We start from the raw sequence: 6605 nt of genomic DNA, 5'->3' as shown, positions 1-6605 counted from the left end.
CAGTCCCGTCCATGTTGCTACAAAACTTGGGGATTCATCCTTTCTTTCTTTTTTTTTTTTTTTTTTTTTACAGCTTTATAAACATATATTTTTATCCCCAGGGGTACAGGTCTGCGAACCGCCAGGTTTACACACTTCACAACACTCACCATAGCACATACCCTCCCCGATATCCATAACCCCACCCCCTCTCCCAACCCCCTCCCCCCATCAACCCTCAGTTTGTTTTGTGAGATTAAGAGTCACTTATGGTTTGTCTCCCTCCCAATCCCATCTTGTTTCATTTACTCTTCTCCTACCCCCTCGACCCCCCATGTTGCATCTCCTCTCCCTCATATCAGGGAGATCATATGATAGTTGTCTTTCTCCGATTGACTTATTTCGCTAAGCATGATACCCTCTAGTTCCATCCACGTCGTCGCAAATGGCAAGATTTCATTTCTTTTGATGGCTGCATAGTATTCCATTGTGTATATATACCACATCTTCTTTATCCATTCGTCTGTAGATGGACATCTAGGTTCTTTCCATAGTTTGGCTATTGTAGACATTGCTGCTATAAACATTCGGGTGCATGTGCCCCTTCGGATCACTATGTTTGTATCTTTAGGGTAAATACCCAGCAGTGCAAAAAATTTATTTATTTTTAAAGATTTTATTTAAAGTAATTTCTACACCCAAGGCAGGGCTTGAACTCATGACCCTGAGATCAAGCATTGAATGGTCTACCTACAGAGCCAGCCAGGTGCCCGCCGCCCCCCCTTTTTAAGAGGCTTTAATTCACTTGAAATTTTCTTGGATAAACCTATGCGGTGGCCACAGCTGGATCCTGGGTCCTCCGCACAGAGACTCTAGTGTGGGTTTTTACAGATGTCGGTGAATTCCTGATAGGGAGACTTGGTGAACATAGTCTCGTTCCAGAGCTCAGGGGTGAGAGAGCAGTACATCTTGGGAATGGCATCAGAAGGGGTTTTGGTGAAGTTGTCCAGGGTGGGTGCAGCCCCCCGGCTGAGGGGTAGCCGTTGTCAATGTGGGCCATCATCAGTAGCTTCTTGGGCACAGGGGCTGAGACAATGCCAGTGCCCCTGGTGTTGGGGATAAGGCGCACCAGCCCGGAGTCACAGCAGCCAGTCACTTTGCATGAGACACTGTGAGGCTGGCCTGTCTTCTTTTTTTTTTTTTTTAAAGATTTTATTTTTATTTATTCATTTGACAGAGATCACAAGTAGAGAGGCAGGCAGAGAGAGAGAGAGAGAGAGGAGGAAGCAGGCTTCCTGCCGAGCAGAGAGCCCGATGTGGGACTCGATCCCAGGACCCTGAGATCATGACCTGAGCCGAAGGCAGCGGCTTAACCCACTGAGCCACCCAGGAGCCCCAGGCCTGTCTTGTTCTCCCGGGAGCCTTGCCACACACGGCTGATGGAAAGCTTGGCCAAGATGATGGTCCCACAGATGGCAGTGGCTACCTCCTTGGAGCACTGAACACCCATGCCGACATAATCTCTGATGGCAACCAACACCTTGAACCTGGTCCGCACGGGTCTGCTTCTGCACAGGAAGAGTCTTCGAGACCTCATCCTTGAGGGATACTCCCAGGAAAGAGTCAGTGATCTCAGATTCCTTGATGGGCAGGAAGAGTGAGATCTCCATCTCTGGGGACCTGATCTTCTTGTCCTTCTTGTCGTTGACCCAGCTTGGAGATGGGGATCCTCTCCTGGTCCTCAGCCTTGCCCCTCCCAGCTCTGGGCCGAGACCCTGCCCTGGATGCTGCTGCCAAAGCTTCTGTGGGAGCCACCAGGGCCCCCCACCAGGGCCAACCACAGTACCAACGCCATTGGCCATTTGGTGTTTTCTCGGAGGCAAAGCCAGAATCTGTACCTTTTTTTTTTTTTTAAAGTGAGCTCTACGCCCAATGTGGGACTTGAACTCATGACCCCAAGACCAAGAGTCGCACGCTCTTCCCACTGAGCCAGCCAGGCACCCTGGGCATTTGTACTTCAAAACCAAAAGCTCCCAAGTTAATGCTGTTTGTCTGGCACATTTGAGAACTACTGGTCTAAGGCAGGGCTTCGCGAACTCTCCTGCCTGAATGAAGAGCCCAGGGGTCTGGCCAAACACAGATTCTAAATCAGGAGGTGTGGGGTGAGGCCTGAGCTCTGCATTCTGCACAGGCTCCCGGCTGGTGCTGATGCTGCACGTCGGCAGAGCGAGGCTACCGGGCAGGGGTTCTCAAACCTGAGTGAACATCAGAGCTCTGTGTGGCGCTTGTCACACCAGATTGCTGGGCTCTGCCCAGAGCTGCTGATGTAGTAGGTCCCCAGGTAGGTGGGTCTCCGCTTGCCAGACCAGATTCCTTATGTTTGCTCTCCCTCTGACCGTAGGACTTGATCAATTCAGTCAATTCAGTCAGAGGGAGGACTTAAATAAATAAACTTTTATTAAATAAATAAACTTAAATAAATAAACTTTTTATTTTTTTATTATTTTTTTATTATTTTTTAAAGATTTTATTTATTTATTTGACAGAGAGATCACAAGTAGACGGAGAGGCAGGCAGAGAGAGAGAGAGGAGGAAGCAGGCTCCCTGCTGAGCAGAAAGCCCGATGCGGGGCTCGAACCCAGGACCTGGGATCATGACCTGAGCCGAAGGCAGCGGCTTAACCCACTGAGCCACCCAGGCGCCCCAATAAATAAACTTTTTAAAAAAAGATGCAAAGGATCGGGCCTGGCATAGGCACTCCAGGAGGGCTGCGATGACTCCTCCCAGTTTTACCACTGGCTGTCTGTGGGTCTGTCCAAGGCCTGCCCTCCCATCCCACCCACCACCACCAAAAACGGCAAACCTCATCTCCTTTGTCATTTTGCTTCTGGATGGTTGCCTCCTCTCACTAGCATCTTTTTTTTTTTTTCTTTTTAAATAAGATTTTCTTTTTAAGTCATCTCTACACCCAATGTGGGGTTCGAACTCATGACCCCGAGGTCAAGAGTCACAGGCTCTACCCACTGAGCCAGCCAGGTGCCCCTCACTAGCATCTGAAGCCTGTTTCTTACTGTCTCTTCCCAGTGTCTTTTAAAATACTCTGAACACCCCCATCACTCAGTCTTGCTGCCATCTTGTTTCCAAGGGGGAAAGGGCTCATTCTGTCAATGCTTGATCTGGAACTTCACCACGCAGACACCCCAAGATTATCAAGAGTGGAGAGTCAGACCCAAAGACCTTTTCTCAGTGACTGTTCTCCTTCAGTTCTACTGAGCAACCATCTTTAATGCCCATTATCACTGGGGTATAAAGATGAGAAGTCACTATCTTTGACCTCAAGAGGTGGGGTGTAGAGGTAGGTGTGGCTAGTGGCTATTATATAAGTTCATACTATTGGTGAGATAAGAGCCATGATGTAAAGTGTGAACTATGTGGGTTCTTGACCTCAGCACCCAACCTTAGCACCGGGCCCTGAGCATAAATATTTTTTGAATGAATGAATGAATAGTTGACTAAATGGGGGAACTCCACAGGAAGATGAGGAAAGGCTTTACCCATGCGATGACCCTGTAGCAGAGTCCCAAAGGATAAGTAGAGTTTTCCAAGTGAGGTAGTCTATAGGTAAGTGTTCCAGATGGAATCAAAGGTATGGGAGCAAGAAATAGCACGGCACATTCCAGAAGTGTCGATGATGTAACCGGTGGACATGCAAGGTGTAAAGGGGAATGGGAGGAGGAGGGCTGGGAGGTAGTTAGAAAGGAGGTGGACATGCGAAGAGATGTTGAAAGCCCTCTTGGGCCTCTAAGAAGAGTTAGAACATGGTCCCTGGGGAATGGGAAGCTGCTCCTGGGTTTCAGCGAAGTTGCTGGGCGATCAAAGTTGCATTTCAGAAAGACAGTCTGGGAGCACCTGGAGCTACTAGGAGGGGATAAAACCACTTAGGAGGAGTGTATGGGGTGGGGGGGAGGGTAGAGGCCTGAGGACAGAATGCATGACTGAATCAGCCTCGGGAAGAAGGGTTTGTAGTGCAGACTGGCGGGGAGGCTGGGGAAAGCATGGGTGCCTGCTACTAGTCCCAGGATACCCAGAAGTCAAGTAGGGGGGCTGGAAACCAACTGCTAGGTGTGGCAGTGAGTGTGGGGGTCATGGTGACCTGTGCCAGAACCGTTTCAGTGGAGCACTGGGTGGGGAGAAGCAGAACCACAGCCATGGGCACCGCAGAAACCTTCCCTCCTCCCTTGGTATCCGTGGCCATGCACTTGCGCTCACCTCCATCCATCTCAGTGGAGATGCAAACTTAAAAATATGGAGCCATGGATATCAATTACATTGCAGGCACACTGAATGTAAGTTTTCTTCTTTTAAAAAAAACGTCTTATTTATAGGGCGCCTGGGTGGCTCAGTTGGTTAAGCATCTGCCTTCAGCTCAGGTCATGATCTCGGGGTCCTGGGATTGAGGCCCCCCCAACTGGGCTCTCTGCTCAGCGGGGAACCTGCTTCTCCCTCACCCTTTGCCTGCTGCTCTCTCTCTCTGTCAAATAGATGAATAAGATCTTTATTAAAAAAAAAAGACTCTTATTTACAAATATGTTCAAAGTTATACCAAGTAGAGAGAATAGTACAGTGACACCCAGGTAACCACTTCCCACCCTCAACCGTGATCAACTAACTCCTGGTCAATCCAGTTTCATCTCTCCACTCACACACACATTATTTTGAAGCAAATCCCAAATGTCACATCATTCTTTCATAAACACGTCAATATGTACCTCTGAAAATATAAAGCCTTTTAAAAATCATCATGGTAGGGACGCCTGGGTGGCTCAGTTGGTTGGACGACTGCCTTCGGTTCAGTTCATGATCCCGGAATCCTGGGATCGAGTCCCACATCAGGCTCCCAGCTCCACGGGGAGTCTGCTTCTCCCTCTGACCTTCTCCTCGCTCATGCTCTCTCTCACTGTCTCTCTCTCAAATAAATAAATAAAATCTTTTAAAAAAAATCATCATGGTACAATTAATAAACCTAAAATCAACAATACCTTAACGTCATCTGAGATGCAATGTGTTCAAAGTCTCTGATTGTTTCATTATTTTTATTTTTCTCAGGCTGTCTTAATAAGGATGCTAACAAGGCCCATATGTTGCATTTGATCCATCTGCCGCTTAAATTTCTTTTAAGTGTATAATTTTAGGCACTCCCCTCTGTAGTTTTCTTTACATTTTACTCACTGAAGAGGAAACAGGACAGCTGCTATCTTGACAACTCCCTGGTTCTCAGGGTGTGCCCTCAAATCATATGGCCTTTTTCCCTTTTGCTTTCTTCCGTCTTAGTCAACTTTGTAGTGAAGTGTTACCTGTCCACAAAAAAGTGCATGAACTAGAAGTGTGTGGCTTGGTGACATTTCATAAATGAACACACCTGTGTAACCACCACCCGGATCAGGAAACAGAACGTTATTGGACCCCCTCCTCATGCCTTCTCCTGGTCTCTGCGACCGCACAGAGGTGACCTGACTTACTTACACTGTAGATTCATTTTGCCTCAATGTAAGTAGCATCATACAACACGGTCTCTGTTGTGAGTGGCTTCTTTTGCCCAACATCACGTCCGTGTTGTTGCTTCTAACAATGGGGTTTTTCATTTTCACTGCTGTATAATATTCCACTGGATATGAAGATGCCATAATTTGTGTATCCATTCTAGTGTTGATGGACATGAGGTCTATTTACAGCCTAAGCTGTCACAAATGGTGCCACCACGAACACTGGCATATGCACGTTTCTTTGGGTACACACTTGGGAATGAACGTTACGTATGTCCATGACGGCTTCGGTTTTTAACTCGGGCCCCGTCGCATACCACCTGCGAGAGCCCATTAGTTCATCTCTCTGGTCTCAGTGTTCTGAGCTATAAAATGGGGGTAATGATACCAATGCTGTGACGTTAACTGGGAGATTAAATACAAGAAAACACAGAAAGTTTTTAAAACAGTGCTTGGCTCTTAGGAAGGGTTATAGTAAGTGTTAGCTCTCATGATTTCTACCTTTCTGGAGATAACTTCTCAATCTCCCTCATTCCTGCCTGTCATGAGTTCTGTTCTCCCACATGGAAGGTGACCTGGTCTGCTTTTCTCGCTCTCTCTGGCACTTATCTACTCTCGTGACTTCTGCTATCTTGTGTGTGGCCACTGTTGCAAAGCGTTACACAAAACGTGTGACAGCAAAATTCTTTGTCTCCAAAGCTTGACCTTCTGCCTGATCTCAAGTCCCACCTTCCTGGGCACAATGCACTATTATTTGTCCTTTCCCTCCAATAGATCTGCTACCGGGGTCTCCAGGGCTCTACCTCAGACCAGGCCAGCCTCTTCCATACTAGAATCACCTTGGCGTTCTCTCTGACCCTTCCCACCCCCACCCAGGCACCCCAGATTTAATCTGCGGGGAGCTTCTGACGAGTCTGGCTGTACCCCCAGCACTCTTATTTTTGTACTCCCTCCGTCACGTTCAGACCTCTGTCACTTTACACCTGAGCCAGTGCAGCAGCCCCCATCTCTTCCACCTGGCTCCAGTCTCCCCTCCTTCCACATTCCCCTGCATCCTGCCTCCAGCCTGACTGAGGTACCGCC

At 48.0% G+C, this 6605-nt stretch overlaps 1 pseudogene; it reads right to left on the bottom strand.

Moving 5' to 3' along the window:
- Window positions 1–805: 805 nt before the first annotated feature.
- Window positions 806–5802, bottom strand: LOC125103827 (40S ribosomal protein S2-like; annotated as a pseudogene).
- Between the last annotated feature and the right edge of the window lie 803 nt (window positions 5803–6605).

This window comes from Lutra lutra, chromosome 7, assembly GCF_902655055.1.
Source record: "Lutra lutra chromosome 7, mLutLut1.2, whole genome shotgun sequence".
NCBI lineage: Eukaryota > Metazoa > Chordata > Mammalia > Carnivora > Mustelidae > Lutra > Lutra lutra.
The sequence above is the reverse complement of the archived record's forward strand: the minus strand, read 5'-3'. Positions and strand labels throughout refer to the sequence as shown.